Source organism: Caretta caretta, chromosome 13 (assembly GCF_965140235.1).
Source record: "Caretta caretta isolate rCarCar2 chromosome 13, rCarCar1.hap1, whole genome shotgun sequence".
Lineage (NCBI taxonomy): Eukaryota > Metazoa > Chordata > Testudines > Cheloniidae > Caretta > Caretta caretta.
In genome coordinates, this window is record NC_134218.1 from 37341136 (window position 1) to 37362723 (window position 21588).

The window sequence follows — 21588 nt, forward strand, 5'->3', positions numbered from 1 at the left end:
TGATTAGCAAATTATGAGTTTTTAGATGATACCTCACAAGGCACGCGTAGTATAAAATGTATCATAGTCTGGTAAAAGGGGTGAACATAGGCCCCTCGATCCCACTCTCTGAGCCCCATCTTTAAGACCCTGCCATTGAACTTAAAGCCTCAGGGCCCCCGATCCCAGCCGTACTCACCAGCCCAAGTCCCAGAGGGCAGGAGAAAGGCCATGGGGAGCAGGAGAAAGATCTGTATCTGCATGTTTGCAGTCAGTACAGGGATGGTGCATTTGCCTCAGCCCAGGGGCCTTTATAGACTCAGCTTAGGGGAGATCAAGGGGGCAGGAAACCTCAGTGTCACCCACACACTCATCTAAATGCAGGGCTCAGGCCTCTCAGTTTCCAAACACAGCCAACCACATGGGCTGGGGGGAAGTACAAGCTGTGCGTCAGCAGGGGATCCTGCACAGCTGCCTGGATGCTACCCAGCTGGGTCCCCGCACAGCTGGATGGATGATGTACCACTGGATGGAGAAGACCTTGGTGGGGACGTGTCTAGCAGGATCCAGGGCTACTCTGGGTGCTGGCTCATAGCTGGGCACATCTGGGGCTCTTAATCACCTGGCCCCATCCATGCTCAGCACCCTGCCCAGGTCTCTGTGGTCGGGGGCAGTGGGTGACAGCGACTGATCTCAGTGGTGGGTGGGATCGTGGCCTTGTGATCTTTCTCATGGTGGCCCAGCATGAGCAGGGTGGGGCTGGGCAGAGCAGCCATGGGCCCCAATCATGGCGACTGCAGCGGGAGGGTTTCTGAGAAGCCCCACGGTGGGTCTGTGACCATGCAAAAGGGATGCGGCAGCCTCTGTGACGCCGTACAGCTGGGAGCTATGACTGTGCAGCACCAGAGGGGAGATGACACAGCAGAGGCAAGGACAGAACCCAGGAGTCCTGGCTCCCATCCTCCTGTGACCTGTTGGTGCCAATCAGCAAAGTGTTCACTGTCCTTCACAAACCACTCCAGTCTCAGACCTGACAAACTCACTACACCTCAGACACCCCTTCCCTGGTATTTAGCCCTGAAGAGTGGCATGTGAGGGCTCTACTGAAAGCTTGTAACTTGTCAAGTCTCATACTCCCCACAAGCCACACATTTCGGTACCAGTTCAGGGCTAGCGTCCCTATCTTAACACCTATGGCTAGTGGGCGTGGAGTGACTGCCCAGCAAATCTCCTGGTTTGGGGACAGTCTGTTCATACGAGAATGAAGTGTCAGTCCTCCCTGGACTACACCAGCGACTGGCAACCTTTGTCTCACGGCTCATCAGGAAAAGCAGCTGGCAGGCCGGGACAGTTTGTCTACCTGGAGCGTCCCCAGGTTCGGCCGATCGCAGCTCCCACTGGCTGCGGTTCACCATTCCAGGCCAATGGGGGCTACAGGAAGCGGCAGCCAGCACATCCCTCGGCCCGCACTGCTAACTGACTAGCTCATAGCTGGAGACCAGACGGTTCACCCGTCTGTTCATTTCACTCAAAAGAGGGATGAGTCTTGCAAGAATGTAATGAGTGCTCAGACTCTGTGAAATGCTGCAGAGTTCCTGCCTTGCAAGCTGAATGACGAAAATAAAAGGAAGTCACAGGTCGATTTTTTAACCAACACAGGCTCTTTTCTTGATTGCGGTTTCTTGGGCATCGAGTAAAGTCTTCTGCAACCATTCCTGCTCCGAGGGGAATTCTGTGCCAGGGGAAACAAATTATGTGCTAAAAAAATTAAAATTCTGCAAAATTTTGCATATTTTATTTGTCAAAATAAAACAATGTAATCACGCCAGTTTCAATTATTCTGGTCATTCAGAATATTGGTCGGCCAGTAGGTCTCTAACAATACAGACCAAAAAAGAAAAGAGTCAGGGAATATTGTTTTGGACAAATAGATTCCTTACTAGGCATAGTAATGCAGACCTGTTTCCCCTCACCGAACGCACGCTGCCCCCGAAGTGCTGCAGTTCCACCCTTTGACCACCAGAGGCTGCTGTGGTAACAGACCCGCCGCCTGCATTCATGCCGCGGGCTGTTCTGGCACCAAAGCGGCCTCTGGTGGGTGAAAGGTGGAACTGCAGCACTTCTTGGGCAGAAATGTATTTTCTGCGGGGGAAAAAATTCCGTGGGACGCATGAATTCTGCCTATCCACAGATGCGCAGAATTCCCCCAGCAGTAAATTCCCAATTAGTAGACACATTTTTCTGGTTAAACGCTTGCAGCTGATTCGGCTCAGAATTGTTTTCAGCTTTGTCAAAATGGCCCTCTAAAAGCATGGCACACTCATGTCACTTCTCTGGACTTTGCTCTGATTGCACGTTATAAATGTGATCAAGCTGTGATCATCCGTACCTCAGGTATCACTAATTTCTAGTTCTGCGATCAGTTCCTCTTTATCTGTCAAGTCAAGGCCCAACACAGACTTCCCCCATGGTGAATGCAACAACTTTCGAGTTAGGAAATCACCATCTATAATACTTATTAATTCTGAGGATATTTTAGTGCCGGCAGTATGAGCTCTCCAGAAAATGCACTCCGATTGAACAAAGAGTCTGGTGGCATCTGAAGAAGTGGGTTTTTACCCACGAAAGTTTGTGCTCAAATGAATCTGTTTGTCTTTAAGATGCCACCGGACTCCTGGTTGTTTCTGTGGATACTTCTGTTGAAGTCACCTAGGGTGACACAGCTTTTTAAATACTCGTTATAGACAAATGCAGAAGCAGCTATTCATCCTCTCCCATGGTGTGATGTGGTTCTCTGTAGCAGACACCAACTAATATGCCCTCTTGTGCTTTATCTTCTAGGACATTGATCCGTAAGCATTAAGGGTCATTTTCCACCATGGTATCTATGACTTGGAAACAGGTGGTGCCATTTTTAACATAGAGTGCCCCTCCCACCATCCTTTTGTCCACATGATCCTTCCTGAATAGGTTATAACCATTGATTTTGACCAACCAGTCATGGGAATCATCCCACCAGGTTCCAGTCATACCAACTAGCCCAACCTAATGCTCATAGATGAGCAGTTCCAATTCCTCATATTTGTTCAACAGGTGTAGAGACAAGTTAAGAATTTTTTCTCTTCAAGTCCTTGGGTTCCTTGATTAATTTTTTTCTTGATTTTGTGCTCGGAGCTCATTTCTTCCCTCTTTTTACCCTCCCCTTTGGCTATTTAATTTAACCCCCTCTTGACTCGTTTAGCCAGCCTGTCCCCAGGGAGATTGGTCCCTGTCAAGGTTCCTTCCCCACTCTGAATTCTAGGGTACAGATGTGGGGACCTGCATGAAAACCTCCTAAGCTTACTCTTACCAGTTTAGGTTAAAACTTCCCCAAGGTACAAAATTATTTTACCCTTGGATTTCCACTGCCACCACCAAACTTTATCTGGGTTTACTGGGAAACGTGGTTTGGACACGTCTTTCCCCCCGAAATCCTCCCAATCCTTGCGCCCCACATCCTGAGGAAGGTTTGGTAAAAATCCTCACCAATTTCCATAGGTGACCACAGACCCAAACTCTTGGATCTTAGAACAATGAAAAAGCATTTAGTTTTCTTACAAGAAGACTTTTAATAGAAGTAAAGGAATCACCCCTGTAAAATCAGGATAGTAGATCTCTTACAGGGTAATTAGATTCAAAACATAGAGAATCCCTCTAGGCAAAACCTTAAGTTACAAAAAGACACAAAAACAGGAATATCCATTCCCTCCAGCACAGCTTATTTTCTCAGCCATTTAAACAAATCAGAATCTAACGCATCTCTAGCTAGATTACTTACTAAATTCTAAGACTCCATTCCTGTTCTGTCCCCGGCAAAAACATCATACAGACAGACATAGACCCTTTGTTTTTCTCCCTCCTCCTAGCTTTTGAAAGTATCTTGTCTCCTTACTGGTCATTTTGGTCAGGTGCCAGAGAGGTTACCTTTAGCTTCTTAACCCTTTACAGGTGAGAGGATTTTTCCTCTGGCCAGGAGGGATTTTAAAGGGGTTTACCCTTCCCTTTATATTTATGACAGTCCCCCTTCTCTGAGGTGGAAGCCATCCAAACTCTATAGTCCCCTCTCCCCATAGACCTGGGAGACCTGGTCAATGACCTGGAAGACAACATAGAATCATAGAAGTGGAAGGGATCTCAAGAGGTCATCTAGTACAGTCCCCTGCACTCATGGCAGGACTAAGTATTGTCTACTCTAGACCATTCCTGACAGGTGATTGTCTAGCCTGCTCTTACAAATCTCCAATGATGGTGTCACGGAGTGTGGGGGAGTCAGGGCCCTGCACCCCCCACTTTCTGCAATTCACTGTGACTCTCAGCCAGCCAGTAAAACAGAAGGTTTATTAGATGACAGGAACACAGTCCAAAACAGAGCTTGTAGGTACAGAAAACAGGATCCCTCAGTCAGGTCCATCTTGGGGGGTAGGGAGCCCAGACCCCGATGCTGGGCCTCCCTCTGTTTCCCTAGCCAGCTCCAAACTGAAGCCCCCTCCAGCAGTCTCCCCCTCAGCCACACCTCCCGGCTCCTCCTCCAGCCTTTGTCCAGTTTCCCTGGCAGAAGGTGTCACCAGGCCCCAACCCCCTCCTGCGCTCAGGTTACGTGCTTATGTATTATCCCTCAAGTGAAGTCACACCCTGATATCCCAGCACCATCTAGCACCAAATCAGACAGTAAACCAATAAAACTCCCATGCAACATGACCAGGTCAATACTCCCCACTCCCTACTCCGTCACATCTCTCCCACCTTCAAGACTGAACTGAGCAGGGTCACTATAACCAGTGACCTGGGGAAGTTCAGGACCCCCTCTCCTGGACAATGCATCAGCTGTCATGCTGGCACTCCCCTTCTCATTGACCACCTCCATATCATAATCCTGCAGGAGCAGGCTCCACCTCAGGAGCTTGGCATTGTCTCCTTTCATCTGGTGTAGCCAGGTCAGGGGGGAATGGTTAGTGTACACAGTGAAGTGTTGCCCAAATAGATATGGCTCTAGTTTCTTAAGGGTCCATATCATAGCCAAACATTCTTTCTCTATGGCCACATAGTTTTGCTCCCAAGGTAACAACTTCTTGCTCAAGTACACGATGGATCTCTCCCCCTTTTCATCAGCCTGCATTAACATCGCACCCAGCCCTGTGTCTATGGTATCGGTGAACACCATAAAGGGCTTGTCAAAGTCTGGGGTTATCAGAACTGGCCCACTGACCAGAGCCTCCTTCAGCGCACAGAGAGCCTTCTGGCACTGCTTGGTCCAGACCACCTTGTCTGGCTTCCCCTTTTTACATAGCTCAATGATGGGGCCAGCTATGGAGCTAAAGTGTGGCACGAATCTTCGATAATACCCCACCATCCCAATAAAGGCTTGGACTTGCTTTTTGGTTTGGGGAGTGGGCTGATCACCTCCACCGTAGCTTTTTCCGGCTTTAGGCAGCTGCTCCCCACCCATTGGCCCAGGTAAGATACTTCAGTCATCCCCACCTTGCACTTCTCAGCTTTTATGGTCAGCCCAGCCTCCTGGAGTTGGTCCAGCACTTGTTTAACCTGGGACACATGGTCCTCCCAGGACTGGTTAAAGACACAGATGTCATCAATGTACGCCAAGGCAAAACTCTCCATCCCCCTCAGTAGCTGATCCACCAGGCGCTGGAAGGTAGCCAGCACCCCTTTGAGGCCGAAAGGCAAGGTCAGGAACTCATAGAGCCCCAGAGGGGTGATAAAGGCCTATTTCAGCTGGGCATCTGCATCCAGCGGCACTTGCCAGTAGCCCTTTGTAAGATCCATGGTGGTAAGCTCCTCCCAGCTTGTCTAGGAGCTCATCAGGCTTGGGCATGAGGTAGGCATCAGACGAAGTGATGGCATTGAGCTTCAGACAGTCCATGCAGAACCGGATCGACCTGTCCTTTTTGGGGACCAGCACCACCGGCGAGGCCCAAGGGCTGGCAGATGGCTGGATTACCCCCAAAGCCAGCATGTCACTGACCTCTCTTTCCATGTCCTGAGCAGTTTTGCCTGTGACTCAGAAGGGGGACCATCTTATAGATGGGTGCGATCCTGTCTCCACCCGGTGAACAGTCAGATCAGTGAGTCCAGGCTGGTTGGAAAACAGCTGTCAGTACAAATGCGACACCCCTCTGATCTCAGTTTGCTGGGCAGAGGTTAGCTGATCAGAGAAGGGAATTGTTTCCAGGGAGGAGCCAGCTCCTGTTTCTGGGCATAGATCTACTAAAGGGTCATCTCCCTGCTCCTCCCAATGTCCACACACAGCTAACTCCACATTTCTCCTGTCATAATATGGCTCCTTCCTAGGCAGTGTGATGGGGCAGAGTGGCCCCACACTGGTACCGCAGGGGTTAACCCTTCCTTCCTGGCAGAGGAAGCCCCGCCCCGGAAGCCCTGCTGGGCATGCTCCACTGGAGTCGAGGTATAAAAGCCTGCAGAGCTGCTCAGTCTGGACTGACCACCGGAGGAGAAGGAGACATGCTACCAGCTCCTGAGGAGGGACAACCAACGCTCCAGGGGCCAGCCAAGCCAGGACGCACCTGGCTTCCCAGATGGAGGTCTCGACAGGAGGGGGTGGACCAGAGGACTTCCCCCCCACCCTCCCCCGGAGTGGAAAACACGACGTGGAGGATAGGAAGTGACCCAGGGGAACTTTAGAGACAAGCAGCATTAAAGCTGCACTGATGCTCGGTGTGTTGCGGGAGGATCCCCGCAGAGCTGAGTGCGAGGGGGAACCCCGCCAATAGGTGAGCCCTGGGTCGGGACCTGGTGGAGAGGGCGGGCCCGGGTTCCCCTACCACTCCAGCCATTGGGATACACTTCCCCGCCTGAGAGGGGGAAGGCTATGGACTCTGGCCGTTGGGCCATTCTGCCCTGATACTCGGGGTAAGTTATAGGGACTCTGGCCAGTGGGCCATGCTGCCCTGATACTTGGGGCGTGACGCATGTCCTCTGACAGTTAGGACCCGCTACCCTGACCAAGGGGTGAGCATGGGGAAACCGGCCATTGGGCCACATTGGGACGCCCTTAAAGGGACGGGTGTGAGAACTTTTAAGAGTGGCGAGGCCCCGACACCCCATCCACCCCTTCCACAAAGGGAGCCATCACAGCAGTCATTTCCCATTTTGTATGTGTGCAACTGATTGTTCCTTCCCAAATGGGGTACTTTACGTTTGTCCTTATTGAATTTCATCCTATTTACTTCAGTCCATTTCTCCAGCTTGTCCAGATCATTTTGAATTTTCATCCTATCCTCCAAAGTACTTGCAACTCCTCCCAGTGTGCTATTGTCCGCAAACTTTATAAGTGTACTCTCTAGGCCATTATCTAAATCACTGATGAAGATATTGAACAGAACCAGACCCAGAACCGATCCCTGCGGGACCCCACTCGTTATGCCATTCCAGCATGACTGTGAACCACTGATAACTACTCTCTGGGAATGGTTTTACAACCAGTTTTGTGTCCACCTTATAGTAGTTCCATCTAGGTTGCATTTCCCTTGTTTGTTTATGAGAAGGTCATGAGAGACAGTATCCAAAGCTTTACTAAAGTCAAGATATACCATGTCTACTGCTTCCCCCCCCCCACCCACAAGGTTTGTCAAAGAAAGCTATCAGGTTGGTTTGACATGATTTCTTTTTGACAAATCCATGTCGACTGTTACTTATTACCTTCTAGATATTTACAAATTGATTGCTTAATTATTTGCTCCATTATATTTCCAGGTACAGAAGTTAAGCTGACTGGTCTGTAATTTCCTGGGTTGTCCTTATTTCCCTTTTTATAGATGGTGTCAAGGTTCCTTCCTCACTCTGAACTCTAGGGTACAGATGTGGGGACCTGCATGAAAACCTCCTAAGCTTACTTTTACCAGCTTAGGTTAAAACTTCCCCAAGGTACAAACTATTTTACCTTTTGCCCTTGGACTTTCGCTGCCACCACCAAACGTCTAACCAGGATATAATTTAGAAAGAGTCCGTTTGGAAATGTCTTTCCCCCAAAAATCCTCCCAAAACTTTGCACCCCACTTCCTGGGGAAGGTTTGATAAAAATCCTCACCAATTTGCATAGGTGAACACAGACCCAAACCCTTGGACCTTAAGAAAAATGAAAAAGCATTCAGTTTCTTAAAAGAAAAAATTTAATAGAAGACAAAAAGTAAAAAGAATAACCTCTGTAAAATCAGGATGGTAAATACCATAGAGAGTAATTAGATTCAAAACATAGAGAATCCCTCTAGGCAAAACCTTAAGTTACAAAAAGACACAAAAAGAGGAATATCCATTCCATTCAACACAGCTTATTTTCTCAGCCATTTAAAGAAATCAGAATCTAACACATATCTAGCTAGATTATTTACTAAATTCTAAGACTTCATTCCTGTTCTGTCCCCGGCAAAAGCATCACACAGACAGAGAGAGAAGCTTTGTTTCTCCCTCCCCCCAGCTTCTGAAAGTATCTTGTCTCCTCATTGGTCATTGTGGTCAGGTGCCAGCGAGGTTATCCTAGCTTCTTAACCCTTTACAAGTGAAAGGCTTTTTCCTCTGGCCAGGAGGGATTTTAAAGGTGTTTACCCTTCCCTTTATATTTATGACAGATGGGCACTATATTTGTCCTTTTCCAGGCTTCTGGAATCCCTCCTGTCTTCCATGACTTTTCAAAGATAATCGCTAATGGCTCAGATATCTCCTCAGTCAGCTCCTTGAGTATTCTAGGATGCATTTCATCAGGCCCTGGTGACTTGAAGACATTTAATTTGTCCAAGTAATTTTTAACTTGTTCGTTCCCTATTTTAGCCTCTTCTGATCCTACCCCATTTTCACTGGCATTCATTATGTTAGATGTCCAATTGCCACCAACCTTCTTGGTGAAAACAGAAACAAAGAAGTCATTAAGCACCTCTGCCATTTCCACATTTTCTGTTAATATTTCCCCTCCCCCTTCCCCTGCATTGAGTAACGGTCCTACCCTGTCCTTGGTCTTCCTCTTGCTTCTAATGTATTTGTAGAATGTTTTCTTGGTACCCTTTATGCCTCTAGCTAATTTGATCTTGTTTTGTGCCTTGGCCTTTCTAATTTTGTCCCTACATACTTGTGTTATTTGTTTATATTCTTCCTTTTTAATTTGACCTAGTTTCCACTTTTTATAGGACTCTTTTTTGAGTTTTAGATCATTGAAGATCTCCTGGTTAAGCCAGGGTGGGCTCTTGCCATACTTCCTGTCTTTCCTATGCAGTGGGATAGTTTGCTCTTGTGCCCTTAATAATGTCTCTTTGAAAAACTGCCATTGTCTTCTATTGTTTTTTCCCTTAGATTTGCTTCCCATGGGATCCTACCTACCAACTCCCTGAGTTTGCTAAAGCCTGCCTTCTTGAAACCCATTATCTTTATTTTGCTGTTCTCCCACCTACCATTCCTTAGAATCATGAACTCTGTCATTCATGATCACTTTCACCCAACCTGCCATCCACTTTCAAATTCTCAACCAGTTCCTCTCTACCTGTCAAAATCAAATTTAGAACAGCCTCTCCACTAGTAGCTTTCTCCACCTTCTGAAATAAAAATGGTCTCCAATACATTCCAAGAACTTGTTGGATAATCTGTGCCCTGCTGTGTTATTTTCCCAACAGATGTCTGGATAGTTGAAGTCCCCCATCACCACCAAGTCCTGTGGTTTGTATGATTTTGTTAGAGGTGGATGAGGCTTTCTTTAAACAACTTCTTCCTGGTTAGGTGGTCTGTAGCAGACCCTACCAGGACATCACCCTTGTTTTTTACCCCTTTTATCCTTACCCAGAGACTTTCAACAAGTCTGTCTCCTATTTCCACCTCAACCTCAGTCCAAGTGTATACATTTTTAATATATAAGGCAACACCTCCTCCCTTTTTCCCCTGCCTGTTCTTCCTGAGCAACCTGTACCCTTCTAGACCAATATTCCAGTCATGCATATTATCCCACCAAGTTTCTGTGATGCCAACTATGTCATAAGTGTGTTTATTTACTAACTTTTTGAGTTCTTGCTTATTCCCCATATTTCTCTCATTAGTATACAGACGTCTAAGATACTGATTTGATTCCCCCGCCTCCCCAGTTCTGTCTTGTCTCTCCTTTATCCCTGCTATAACAGCCCATACTCTCCCCAAATTCCAAATCTTCTCCCAGGTCTCCATGATCTTGATTTACCTGTGGGCTTTGGTCACCTGCCCCCTTCGAAGCTAGTTTAAAGCCCTCCTCACTAGGTTAGCCAGTCTGTATCCAAATATGCTCTTCCCCTTCCTCAATAGGTGGACCCCATCTCTGCAGAGCAGTCCTGCTTCCTGGAACAGCATCCCATGGTCAAGGAAGCCGAAGCCCTTCTGGCAACACCATCTTCGCAGCCAGACATTCACTTCCAGGATGCATCTGTCTCTGCCTGGGCCCCTACCCTTGACCAGAAGGATCAAAGAGAACATCACCTGTACCCCCAACTCCCTCACCCTTACTCCCAGAGCCCTGTAGTCACTTCTGATCTGCTGAGAGTCATACCTCACCGTATCATTAGTGCCCACATGAATGAGTGGCATGGGGTAGTAGTCAGAGGGCCGGATGATCCTCGACAATCCCTCCGTAACATCTTGGATACAGCCCCTGGCAGGCAGCATACCTCTCAGGATGCCATGTCAGGGCGACAGATGGGTGCCTATGTCCCGCTCAGAAAAGTCACCGACCACCACTACCCTACGTTTCCTCCTGGGAGTGGTGGCTGCAATCCTCCCAGCCTCGGAGATACATGGCTTCTCCTTCTCCTCCTTTGGGGGTGATTCCTCATCACTCATTGCCAGGGCAGCATATTGGTTTTCCTTAACCTGGTGGGTGGGTTGGGAGTAGGGGTGGAGCACTGTCTGCTGCCAGAAGTAACCAGCAGCCAGTGTCCTCCCTGTGACAGAGCCATACCCTCCTCCCCCAGAGATGTGACAGCAGTCCTCTGTAGCTGGATAGCTTCCTCAGCCTTGGATGTCTCCATATGAATATACTCAAGGAATTCCTCTTGGGCACAGATGCTCCTCAGCCTAGCCACCTCCTCCTGTAGCTCACTCACCTGCTTCCTGAGAGATTCCACCAGCAGGCACCTCTCACACTGGATGTTCCCCCCAGCTTGGCTTTCTGAGAGTGGGAAATGCAGGCCACAGTCTCTGCAAGTGCACATCAGGATCTGGGTAGAGGCATCCGTGGCCAGGTTCTCTGTCTGGATACAGGCGCAGGCGGAGACAGACACAGCATTGGCACTGGTGATATGGCCCTTCCTACTATAGTGGTTATATTACAACTGCCTCCTACAAACTCCCTGTTTGCGGTCCCCTGGTTGCTAGCTCCCCTTGGTCGTTTAGCCTCTGGCTTTTAAGGCCTTCTCCCCTAGGTCAGCCCTACCCCCTCATTAATCACACATAAAATGCTCTATGATAAAGTTTGCAGATGACACAAAAATTGGGGTAGTTTTAACTAATGAAGAAGACAGGCCACTGACCCAGAGACATCTTGATCCTTTGGTAAACTGGACACAAGCAAATAATGTGTTTAAATATGGCTAAATGTACACATGTAGGAATAAAGATTTCAGGTCATTCTTACAGGATGGGGGATTCTATCCTGGGAATCAGTGACTTGGAAAAAGATTTTTGGGTCATGGTGACTATTCAGGTGAAATTGAGCTCCCAGTGTGACGCTGTGGCCGAAAGGGCTAGTGCGATCTTGGGATGCATAAACGGAAACCTAGAGTAGGAGCAGCAAGGTTATTTTACCTCTCTGTCTTACTGGTGCAACTGAGTCTCAGATACCGTGTCCAGTTCTGGTGCCTACAGGTTAAGTAGGATGTTGAAAAATTGGAGAGGGTTCAGAAAAGAGCCATGAGAATGATTAAATGATTAGAAAACCTGCCTTACAGTGATAGACTCAAGGAGCTCAGTCTAAAGTTTAAGAAAGAGACAAGCCCAGTGGCATTAGCCATAGGTGTCAGGATAGAGGTATTATCCCTTAACTAGTAGCCGTGGGCACGTCTCACAGCGAGCATGAGGCTTGACAAGTTATCAGCCTTCAGTAGAGCCCTCACACGCCACCCTTCAGGGGTAAATACCAGGGAAGCAGAGCCTTAGGTGTAGTGAGTTTGTCAGGTCTGAGACTGGAGTCGCTTGTAAAGGACAGTGAAGCCATCACTGGTTGGCACTAACTATCCCTGCCTTTGGGAGGGCAGTGGGGTATAGTGGTTAGAGTGGGGGGGGGGGTCTGAGAGTCAGGCCTCCTTGGTTCTATCCCTGCCTCTGCAGTGCTGTTTCCCCTCTGGTGCGGCACAGTCAGACCTCCCAGCTATATGGCATCCCACAGGCTGCCACATCACCTTCGCGTGGTCACACACTCAGGTCAGGGCTTCTCAGAAACCCTCCCGCCACAGTTGCTGTGATCGGGGCCGATGGCTGCTCTGCCCAGCCCCACCCTGCTCACGACTGGGCCACCCCGAGAAAGATCAAAGGGCTACGTTCCCACCCTCCCCACCGACATCAGTCGCTGTCATCCACAGTCTCCACCACAGAGACACGGGCAGGGAGCTGAGCAAGGATGAGGCCAGGTGAGTAAGAGCCCCAGATGTGCACAGCTGTGAGCTGGCATCCAGATCAATGCTGGATCCTGTGAGACATGTGTCCTCCAAGGTCGTCTCCATCCAGTGGTGCATCATCCATCCAGCTGTGCAGGGACCCAGCCATGCAGTATCCAGCCAGCTGTGTAGGATGTGTGGCTGACACACGGCCTGTCCTTCTCCCCAGCCCGTGTGGTTGGCTGTGGTTGGAAACTGAGACACCTGAGCCCTGCATTTAGATGAGTGTGTGGGTGACCCTGAGGTTTCCTGTCCCCCTGATCTCCCCCCACCCCAAACTGAGTTTATAAAGTCCCCACGTCTGAGGCAGATGTGCCATCCCTGTACTGACTGCAAACATGCAGTTACAGATCTTGCTCCTGCTCCCCACAGCCTTTCTCCTGCTCCCCCAGAACTTGGGCTGCTAAGTATAACTGGACTCAGGGACTCATGGTCTTTGAGGTAAAAGGGGGGTCTCAGGGATTGGGTTCAGTGGTTGGTATCTAGGGGCCTATCACAGTCAGTCCTGTAAAAGGGGTGATCATGGGGTACAATGATTAAGTGGCCACTCTTCATCGGGGAAAGGGGATATGGGTGAAAAATGTACATTTTCATCAACAAAGAGCTTGGGGTGCCTGTCTATGGAGTTTCTGTTTCCTCAACCCCAGCTGGAGACGGTTATTGAAGAAGAGAAAGTACTATCAGAAGGGGGAGAAGCTGCCCCAAATGATCTCTCCCTTTCTCTCTACCCACGGCATTCACAACACCGGAAGTACAAAGGGAGCAGCATTGGACTGGGGGAAAGGATCCTGCCTGAAGGAAATTCAGCCAGTAAGATTGTCAGTGCCCATATGGGGGCTACCTGGCCTAATCTGGGGTGACTTTGGCCCCCATTGCCATTATCTTAAGGCAGTGCGATTACTGACCCAGTCCCGGTGCATTTGGCACCGATTCTCCACCCAGCCAGGTCAGAGTTTCAGATTTACCCTTCGGCCCCATGGGGTGTCCAGTCTGGGGGAGAGCTGAGGAGAGGGCAGAGTTCCAGGCCCAGGGATCCCCCAGGGAGAGCATCAGAGAGGGTGGGTTGAGGCTGTGGGGACTCCCCTTCGGGATGGGGAGCTCGGTCCCTGCTCGGCCTAGGGACACAATGGGGCTCTTTGTATGAAACTGGTCTCCCCCCGACTAGGTGAGATCATCGGGGAAAAGAAATTGAAGCCCCACTGCAGACCCTACATGGCCTATCTGGATATATGAGATGAAGATGAGAGTTACAGCTGCGGAGGGTTCCTGGTGACGGAGAACTTCGTGCTGACGGCCGCCCACTGCAATGGAGAGTAAGCGCCTCCGTGCTGGGAATGTCGGGGCAGGTCAGGTGTTACTGGGTGATGGGGGAGTTGGGAGTCCTGGCACTGTCGTAGGTTGCAGGGAAGGAGCAGTTAGTGTGACAGGCTGGGAGAGCAGAGCCCAGGGGTCTGATCTGCTCAGGGGGCATCGCCGTGTCTCTAGGGGCCTCTGCAAACCATGGTCCAGCTTCAGCACTGGGTAAATCAATGGAGCTACAGCCATTGGCACCAGCTGGGGTCTGGCCCATTGCCCAGATCAGGGCAAGGAGGGGCTCACAGCCCCAGGACAGCTCTGCAGGGCTCTGGGCTGCAGGGAGCTGGGCATAGACCCCCTGTGTGGATCTAGCTGGGGTGCAGGGCAGCTGAGATCCAGGGGCTGGGAGGACAATGGGGAGTGAAGGAACTCAGGGAAACAGCAGAAGGGGCTGGGAGAGACACAGGCTGGGACCCCAACACCACTGGGCAGGGACTTTGTGCCGCAAATGGCACCCTCTAGCGGGGAGAGGCCTCATGTGCTATTCCCCCTCCCTCCCTAAGTCAGCCAGTTCCCAGTCCTGGGGCTGGATCTCAGTGGGCAATGTATACGGTGGTCTTTACGTTTTTCCAGGCCAGCGGCTGAGTCTGGGATCATGGCCTAAGAGACCCATGCTGCCCTGTCCCGTCCATATCACTGTTCATGTGACAGACTCACATGTGCCCATCCCCTGTCTCACATTCACTCCTGCCCCTGCTGCCTCATGGATTGTTCTTGGCTTTTACAGTGAGATTATTGTCAAGCTGGGAGCCCATAACATAAGACTAGGGGAATGGAAAAGACAAAAGATCCCCATGTGCCACCAGATACCTCACCCGCAGTACAACGAGGAGACCGATGACAATGACATCATGCTGCTGCAGGTACTGCCCCCATCCCATCACCCCCCCCCCCACTGAGACCATGGTTATGGGTTTTGCTGGGTATTGGGGTGTGTCTCTGCGTCCTTGAGTGCGACCTTCACATTGATCTTCATCGGTCTTGTGTCTCAGCTGGCAAAGAGAGCGAAGTTGAATAGATGAGTGAAAACCATCGCCCTGCCCCAAGCCAGCGAGAGAGTAAAGCCTGGGACTGTGTACAGCCTTGCTGGCTGGGGCAGGACTAGGTCAAAGAGTGAATCAACTCTGGCCATGCTCCAGGAGGTGGATGTGGTGGTGATGAAAGATGCCGCATGTCCAAAGAAACATAATGGGACATATCATGACTATAACGCCTCAACGATCATGTGGGGGGGATCCAAAGACTAACAAAAACTGTGCAAAGGTAAATGTGCTCCTGGCTTCAAGCATCCAATCATTATTATTAATGAGGCTGTTGGTGTTGCAGTCGAGCCTACAAGTGGTTATTGGGGATCAGGCCCCACTGCACTAGGAGCTGTACAAATGAATGGGAAAATAACTGTGGCTTGTTTCATTTCACAGGGTGACTCTGGGGGTCCCCTGGTGTGTGGGAAACAGCCCAGGGCATCGTCTCTTGGGGAGCCCCCTGGGGTGTACACAAGTGTCTTCTCCTTCATCCCCTGGATACAGGAGACGATGAAGAGGCTGCAGCCCTGAGCTGCACCAGGAATCGCTGCACTGGCCAGAGCTGCACCGCTTCTGTCCTTTGGAGAGGCCCAGACATAGGGCCGCTTTGCAGAAGGGCTGCGTCCCCTCAGGCTGAGCCTCCCCCAGCCATCGCTCCGCTTAGGCAGCGCCCATCCCATGATCATCAATGCAGGGAGCCTAGGGGATTTAGGAACCAGGTTCAAGGCCTGCTCCTGTCAGTTCCCTTGGGAATCCCAACCCTTAGGCTGCCTCTTCACTAGGGAACTAGCTGGTTTATTTCCCCCAGGGTAAAGGACACGGGCCAAACCCTGGAGCAGACCCGGCGGTTTGTAGCTCTCACCCATGTCACCCTATCGAGTGACCGTGTATGGGAGATCCTCGTCATTACCCGACCTGCTAAGTCTGTTAAAACTGCAGCCTGCCCTGTCCTCACGGGGCCTTTCCTGTGTGTTAGTTCCCCCTGGGGGGCCACTTCCCATTCCAAACACACCTGTTCCCAGTGTGGACAAGGCCAGTGGGAAGGGAACACAGTGAAGGCTACCCTGAACGGATTGCAGATCAATCCCCGGTGCTGATTGCCTCTTTCCCACCTTCCCTGCCCCACCCTGCTATGCGGCCTGCTGCGTTTCATTCACTGCTACATTGCCAGCAATGAATAAAAAAAGTTAAAAAAAAAAAAGTGATTCTGGGAGTGAGCGATCAACATGAGCCTCGATATCCAGAGCAACTGCTGCATCTGCCAGGCCCAGGAGGGAATTTACCCCTATAGGGAAAGGTTGGGCTTGTGGTAAATGCACTGGCCTCGGACCTAGGACACTTGGGTTCAGAGATTTCACGCAGCATGTCATACCCCTGGGGGAATTCTGCGCACAACATTTCGAAATTCTGGATATTTTCTTTGTCAAAATAACAAAATAGAATCACACCGGTTTCAATTATTTTGGTAATTGATTTCAAAATATGTGGCAGTATGTATATCTGTAACAATACAGAGACACACAAATTGTCCCCCAGCAGTAGAGAGTTAAAGCAACCCCTACAACAACCCAATTCCTGTTTCTCTGCCCCCTCCTGCCCAGAGCGGGGTATCCCCCCAGCCCAGACAACCGCACCCCCTCCTGCCAAAGCCCAGCTGCGTGGCACCCCCCAGTTCAGACTCCTGCACCCCCTACCCCTGGAGCCCAGCTGTGGGCCCCCCAACCCAGACAACCCCCCTTTCCCCCCCAGAGCCCAGGGATCCAGAGGGGAGACAGCCTGATGCTGGGTACCGGGCTTCTATGGAGTTTCCTGCCTGCTGCTGCCTTCCTCCAGGGCGTGCTGAGAACTGCAGCTGCCGGGAACCCTCCAGCTCCCTCCCCTCCCCCGGGCCGTGTCTTCTTTGTGCAAGCTGGACTCCGCGGGGACCAGCGCCTCCTTGTGGAGGCCAGCAGCTGTGCAGCCCATTTCAGGGTGGGGTAGGGTGGGGCGGGGCGAGGGGGGGGGAATTCTGTGCAAATATAAGCGGGGGAATAGTCCCGCTCTTGTGGGGAACTTTCCTGGCTTCTGCACTACCCTGGTGAAATGGGCTAGTGAAAGGATCTGAGTCCTCGCTCCCACTTCCTTTACCCAGTGGCCTCCCTGCCCTTGAGGACTCCCCTTCCACTCTCCTGTCTGGCAGAGTCCTCGTAACCCCAACAAGGCTGGGCCCAGGATTCCTGGGGGGCTCAACCCCCAACCCTGCTGTGGTCACCTAGGACAGGGGCTAGGGTGTCCCCACACCGGGGTACTCTCTCTGCACTGGGCACTTCTCTGACCCACTGACCATTACATACAAGTTAAAGCAAATGCAAGTTATTTAATCAACAATTAATTTTAAAAAGAATAAGAAAAAATGGGAAAGGTTAAAGGAAACACATCAACCCGCTCTGTGGCAGGGAACATCACAAACAGCGTCTCTGGAACGTCAGGGCAGTTCACAGTCTGTTCCTTGTACGTCCCAGGCCTCCTGCTCAGGCCCTGGTTGTGCTGCAGGGATGCTCTGGGTTGGACACTTGCTCTGGTGGTGGCCACACGCTCTCAGGCTCTAAGTGGCAGGACCCTTCTTCCCAGCATCGCCCGCACCCTGTCGGGGTTACGATCCAAGCCTGGCCTGCAGAGCCTCTTGGCTGAGGCGTCTCCCTGTGCTGGGCCTGCTGCCCAGGGTCCCCCTCGCTCTCCCCAGCTGCTCACCGCACCCAGCTCCGGACTGCTCCGGCCCCGGCTGCACCACTCGGTCTCTGCACGGCTGCTGCTCTGCCTCCAGCTCCCTGGGCTGCTTCTCTGGCCCCTCTGGCTCTGGTTGCTGCAGCTCTGCTCCCAGGACAGGTCTGCTCTGCAGGCTGCTTCTGTGACTCTGCTCCCAGCACTGACCTGTTCTCTGGGCTGCTTTTCTGGCCCCTCTGGCTCTGGTTGCTGCAGCTCTGCTCCCAGGGCAAGTCTGCTCTCTCTGGGCTGGGCCTCTGGCTTTGGGGCTGCAGCTCTGTCCCCCAGCTCAGCTTGGACCCCTGCTTTCTCCTCAGCTCGACCCCACTCTGTCTGACCCAGGCAAGTCCAGCTCACACAGAGGACGGGACCTCCCTGGCCTCCTGACTCCCTGATTAGCCTGCCTGCCCTGTCATTCAGGCTGACCTGGAGCATTGGCCTCTCCCCATTGTTCTTGGGGGCTGTCAGTCTCAGGGTCCTGATTCCCCATCGACCCTTCCCCCTTTTCGGAAATGGGAGCTAGCCAACCAAAACACCCCCACTGAATGTTAGTAAGGGGGCAACAGTCCCCTTACACAAACAACATTAATTTCTGTGCAAATTCAGTATTGGATAGTGATACAGAATTCCCACAGGAGTAAGAATGAGGATCTGATGGGTGCCAGGAGGGAATTAACCCATTCAGGGCTGGACGAGACCCTGCTTGCTGGTACAGAGATGCAAAGTGTAAAAGCTGCCTAGGAATCAGCTGTCCTGACACCAGAGGGTCAACTTCTGGGACAAAAGTGGGACAGGTTTGAAACTATTCTAGTGACAAAAAATCGAGCTGCCTCTTGCCATCCTCATCCATCTATCGTGACAAAGTTTCTCCTCTGCCTTGGTGGGTCCTGCGCTTATTGGGGGATTTGCTCGCCTCAGGGGTTCATGGCAGCCCTCAGGTTGGCCACTTTTTCTAGTGGCTCAAACCTGCTGTTCACTCAGCTAACCTCATCACTGGCCAGCATGGGGAAAAGGAAGGAGAACAATCCCCACAGTCTCTGCTGGTCCACCCAGTGGGTTGGGGGACAGGCCAGGGACCTTCCCCTCTGGTGGGACTCACAGTCTAGGTCAACTCCTCCTGTATCCAATAGGGAGTTGAGGATGGGGGGAACTCGGGCCCGCCCTCTACTCCGGGCTCCAGCCCAGGGCCTTGTGGATCACAGCTGTCTACAGGGTTTCGTGTAACACCTGTTTGACAGCTACAACTCCCTGGGCTACTTCCCCATGGCCTCCTCCCAACACCTTCTGTATCCTCACAGGACCTTCCTCCTGATGCCAGATAGCATTTGTACTCCTCAGTCCTCCATCAACACGCCCTCTCACTCTCAGCTCCTTGCGCACCCCTCACTGACTGAAGTGAAGTCCTTTTTAAACCATGTGCCCTGATTAGCCTGCCGGTCTTCATTGGTTCCAGCGAGTTCTTGTTTGTTCTGGAACTGCCCCTGTTACCTTTACCCAGGGAAAAGGAACCGGCTTAACCCGGGACTCCTGTCTCTCCCTTCGATCACTCTCCTGTAGCCGCTGGGGATATCAGTTGGCAGCTCCTTCACGGGGCCGTGAGCACGGGCATGTACTTCGTGCGTTTCACCCCTATCCTGGACACCTGCCCCTTTTGCGGCGTGAGGGAAACCCGGGCGCACATATACCTGGAGTGCGCCAGGCTGCAGCCCCTATTCTGGCTCCTCTTAGACAGCTTGTTAAGATTTTGGTTGCACTTTTCCCCTCACCTTCTTATTTATGCACTCCCTATCCGTGGCCCCAGAAAGTCACGGGATCTCCTGGTCAGCCTCCTCCTGGCCCTAGCTAAAATGGCCATCTATAAAACCAGAGTGAGGAGGTTGGCCGATGGAGTCTCCTGTGACTGTGGGGCCTATTTCCGATCCTCGGTCCGTTCACATATCTGGGCGGTGTCCACTGACTCCCTTGATGCCTTTGAGGAGCAGTGGGCGCTGTCCGGGGTTCTCTGCTCGGTGTCCCTGTCCGGTACCCGTCGTTTGACCCTTTGACCACACTCCTGTCCCTGTTACTTCATTAGTTGTCCCCCGGATTTATTTGGTGCCCAGGTCCTGTGGATCCCCCTCTTAGGCTGGGGGGGATCCTTTAGCAGTGGGCGGGCTTTGCTCAGGAGGTGGTGGATAAGGGCCTGGCGGTGGGGGGGCGTGTTTGTCCCCCTGGAGCAGCTGGAGGAGCTGGGCATCCATTTGGTCCTGACCTCCGTCCCTCCCTTCCTCCCTAATGCTGCCCTATTACCCTCTACCCTGGGGAAACCCCTCCTCATCATCAGCCCTCTCCCACTGGGCTGAAAAGACCCCGCCCTCCATCACATCCTCTTGTTCGTACGGCAGGAGTGGTGACCCTGTTCTCCCCTGACCTATGACCGGAGGTGCTGGGCCGCCTGCTGCACCTCCGGGTCCGCATGGAGTTTGCCCCTTGCTACCTGCCCCATTTGCCCCTTGCAGCCTTTCCCCCCCTCCCTTTGCCTCAGCCCCTCACTAGCTTTAGTTTGTTTGTCTGCCCCACCCGTTTACCTCTGCAGCTTTGTTTGCCCCGTCCCAGCCTCTGAAGCTAGCCCCTAGGTCTCCCTGTCCTGCCTCCAACCTGGTTGTTTCCCTCCCCCTGTAGTCCACCCTGCCCTGATTAGCCCCTCAATCCGTGCGCCCATGCTCCACCCCCACACACTTGTGCCCCTCCCATTTTAGTTCACCCCGTGTCACTGCGCCCCCTTAATGCTATTATAACCCCCTCCCTAGTGCAGCTAGAGGAGCCAGAATCCTAGCCTGGGTTGGAGACCAACCCCCCCCCCCAAGTCTTTGATAGCCTCCCCGCCCCGCATCCAGCCCTCCCCTTCCGGCGCCCTCCTCCCCTGCCTGCAGCCTAGCGGGGAGGAGTGGTCGACCTATTCCCCTTCCCCCCTCCCTCTGGTGTTTGTCCTCCCCCCCACCTCGTCCCCTGCCATAATAAGGTGGGTGGGACCCCTTGGCCAGACCCCGCTGCCCCTCCTCCACCTGCCCCCCATGACCCCCTCTAGCCTCTACCTCAACCACCACTGCTGAACCACCTGCTACCGCCCCCACTGGGGCACCGGCAGCAGCGGGCAACGGGGTGACTTCCGTTGCTGCCATGTCCCTCACCCCCTCAGAGGGGGAGCCCCCCCAGCTGGTGGGAAGGGCCAGGACAAAAAGAAGGGGAAGGGCGCTGCCAAAAAGACCAGGTACTCCATGGCAGGGACTGCCCCCACTGCCGCGGCCCTGCCACTGGCCGTGGCATTCCTACCCGCTGCTCCCTCCACCAGCTCTGCGGGTGTCCCTCCCCCAGCCCCCAGGGCATACGCCCAGGTGGCGGTAGCCGCTCTGCCTGCCACTACGTCATCTCTCCAGGCCACCATCTCTGTTACCATTCGCAGCGGCCGGGGCCCCTTCCCCACCTTGACCAGGAAGCACGGCATCCGTTGCCTCCTGGTGCCCGCCTTGCCCCACGTGGAGACCTACGTGCGGGCGTTGGCAAGGGTGGTGGGGCCCACAGCCATCATGGCGGCCTCTAAAATATATCGGAAGGTCGTCTTCTTCCTGGAATCGGAGGCCACCACCCAGGAGGTGGTGGAGAACGGCCTGGTGGTGGGTGGGGGTTTTCGTCCCCCTGGAGCCGTGAGAGGACGTGGGCGTCCCAGTGGTCCTGACCGCCGTACCGCCCTTCCTTCCCAATGCCACCCTACTCCCTTGTCTTTCTACCCTGGGGAAACTGATCTCCATTATCAGCCCCCTCCCGCTGGGCTGCAAAGA

General features: G+C 52.3%; 1 pseudogene; it reads left to right on the forward strand.

The window, feature by feature from the left end:
* Window positions 1-1240: 1240 nt before the first annotated feature.
* LOC125622052 (granzyme B(G,H)-like) lies at window positions 1241-15700 on the forward strand (annotated as a pseudogene).
* The last annotated feature ends 5888 nt before the right edge of the window (window positions 15701-21588 follow it).